Raw genomic sequence first — 3,298 nt, 5'->3', positions numbered from 1 at the left:
TGATTTCTGTCCTGAAATCCACACAATCCTACCTTCTCCCCTCCATCAGTTTTCTCACTATGAAATGCAATTTTATTCAAGTGGATAACGTTTCTGCTAGTTCCCCAGGGAAGAGTAATTAATTTTTGAAGCCTTTGCCAAATGGCAACCAAACACTTAACCCTTTTTCCTGTTGTCCCTAATGACAGTGAATGGCATTTTTGACAAGGGCTAGAAATCATCTAGGGTCCCTGGTGGCACTGGGATTACTCATAGGGTTGCGATCCTCATGGTCAGGAGTTCAAAACCACCAGCTATTCCTGGGAAGAAAGACAGGGCTTTCGATTCCCTTAAAGAGTTATAGTCTCAGAAACTCACTGAGGTGGTTCAACCCTGCCAGAGTTGTCATTGACTTGATGGCAATGAGTTTGAGAAATCATCTACCCAAAGGGGACGATAAAAAGACAGTTGCCTTCAAGTGAACTTCAAATCATGGCCACTCAATGTGTGCAGAGTAGACCTACTTAATTGGGTTTTTAAAGCTGTGACTTTTCGGAATCAGATCTTCAGCCCTCTTTGAGGTGTTTATGGGTGGGTGTGAACCATCAACCTTTCAGCTAGTAGTCAAGCACTTAACCATTTCACTACTCAAACACAAACGAACTGCCATGAATTCAATCATGACTCACAGTGACCCTATGGGAGAGGGTAGAACTAACTGTTCCTAGGATTTCTGAAGGTGGAATTCTCTACAGAAGGAGATATCCTCAACTGAGTCCCTCTGTACATCCAGGGTCTCCTAAAATCATCTATAGTGATGGGGTAATCATCAGCCTGGAGTCTATTTTCTTGTTCCCCACAAATATTCATTGGGTTTGTAAAATATGCTAGGCACAATATTATTTCTAAATAGCGATCACTAACTATTGGTTGTTATACACAGGTCCTATATGAAAAATGTTATGTGTGGTGCCCTATAAAGCAGATACTTTTATTGCTAATTTAAAGATTAGGGTGCAGAAGTAGTATGAATTGAAATTATTTATGCAAGGTAACTGCAGGTAGGTGACAGAACTGAAATTTAAAACCAAGATGTCTGCATCCACAACTCAGACAGTGTTCTTGTAAGAACTGAATTACTAGAGAAAGGAATGGTAGTATATAAAAACCTATAAAGGAAGTACAGAGGATATAAAAAATCCTCACAACAGAGAAAAAAATTAAAGATGTCAATTTACTTGAAACCACAATCAATGCCCATACAAGCAGTAATTAAAAAAAACAAAACAAAATAATGTATCACATTGAGAATATCTGTTGCAAAAATACTTGAGTAAACATGTCGCTTTGAAGACTTAGGAAGACCAATCCACCCCAAGGTATTGTCAGTTACCTCAATTGCATTTGAAGGCTGGACAATGAATCAGAAAAACTGAAGAATCGATTTCTCTGACTTACGGTGTTGATGAAGAATATGATATAGACCATACCCTGCCGTGACAAAAGACCAACCCATCTTGGAAGAAGTACTCAGAATGCTTCTGATGTGGGAGACGGCAAGACTTCCTCTCACAGTTTGGACATGTGATCAAGTGGGACCAGTCCTTGGAAAAGGACATCATGTCTGGCCAACCAGAGGAGTCATTGAAAAAGAGGAAGATCCTCAACTGCGGGCTCACAATGTTAACTGCTTTGTTGGGATGTTGTAGGACTAAGGAGTGTTTCTTTTTGCTCTCATTTCCTTTCTTTTTTCCCTCTCTCTCCTTTCCTTTCTTCCTTTTAAACAAATGTTTGGATGGCTGCTATCAGACAGAACAATTAACAACAGTAATAGAATTATAAAGAGGGGTAAGTTGCTATGCATTTGTATAGTGGGACCAACCTAAATCTAGGTTGGGGGGTGGGTGCCTGTTGTTGTTAGATGCCTGCAAATTGGGTCCAACCCATAGTGACTCTATGAACAACAAATAGAAACACAGGACAGTTCTGTGTCATCCTCACAATGGTTCCCGTGCTTGAGTCCATTGTTACAGCCACTGTGTCAATCCTTTGTGACCAAGGACATCCTCTTTTTCACTGCAAGTCTACTTTACCAAGCATGATGTCCTTTTTAAGGGACTAGCCTCTCCTGATAATAGGTCCAAAGTAAGTGAGATGAAGGAAGTGGTATTTCCGTTGAAACCCACATATCTATCTAAGCATATCTACCTAAGACATATATCGTATGGTCAACAATCCACAAGATTTTAATCAATTAATTTTTGGAATTAGATAGTCAGAACATTCTTCCTAATTATCCTGACTTTGGAAGCTCAGGAAGCATATCACATTTTGGGTCCTCAGTGGTAACTTCTTGAGACAATAAAAAACTCTCATGTGATGAAATGTATTTAAGGATGGTGAGAAAACCACATGTAGACAATTTTTTCCATTCACCAAGACAGTGGGAGAAAGACAGTAAAGAAGACCTGCAATATGTTTCCACAAGTAGTTTGCATTTTCATATTTCCTTAAACATCCTTCATTCTCAGAAAACTCAAATTCACTGCTATCTAGTCTATTCCAACTCATATCAACCCTATAGGACTGGGTAGAACTGCCTCTGTGGGTTTTTGAGACTGTAACTCTACTGGAGTAGAAAGCCTCATTTTTCTCCCCTGGAGTGGCTGGTGGTTTCAAACTCCTGACCTTGCACCATGAGGGCTCTTCAACATTCATGGTAGATATCATTAACATAAACAACCATATGGAGTGTGTTCTGTCTGCTTTCACAATTCCCTCTCAGAATGGTAATGATGAACAATGACAGAATTTAAGAGCTACAATCATTGTGTTTATTGAATAATCCTGTGCACACAATGTGTACCAATAAGACATCGATTTTCCATCAATTCTAAATGTCTTGATGTGATCATAAACTTGCTCGTGTACAGACAACTACAAATATTAACAGTGAACAATTCTGTCAGTAAATGAGACTACCTAAATGAAATCAACTCCAAATGTAAAAGCTATCAAAACAAACTCGTGAAGAAATACAAATATAAATATTGCAATAATAAATATAGATGTTGATCAATAATAAAAAGTTTTAAAGTTTAAACTTCCAACAAAGAAAAGTCCAGTCTACAGGACATGATCAGTGATTTCTACTATGTTTTCAAAGGTGAATTAACACCAGTTTTTCACAAATTCTTCCAAAACACAAAGGAGGAAAACTTTCTATATAATTAAATGAAATGAAATCTCAGACATTCTAAATACAGTTTCTACAGAAAGTAATGAAAACAATTCTAAAATCTGTGATAATAATTTTGAC

This window comes from Echinops telfairi, unplaced genomic scaffold, assembly GCF_000313985.2.
Source record: "Echinops telfairi isolate 266 unplaced genomic scaffold, ASM31398v2 ScPeMD7_60;HRSCAF=208, whole genome shotgun sequence".
NCBI classification, from domain to species: Eukaryota; Metazoa; Chordata; class Mammalia; order Afrosoricida; family Tenrecidae; genus Echinops; species Echinops telfairi.
The sequence above is the reverse complement of the archived record's forward strand: the minus strand, read 5'-3'. Positions refer to the sequence as shown.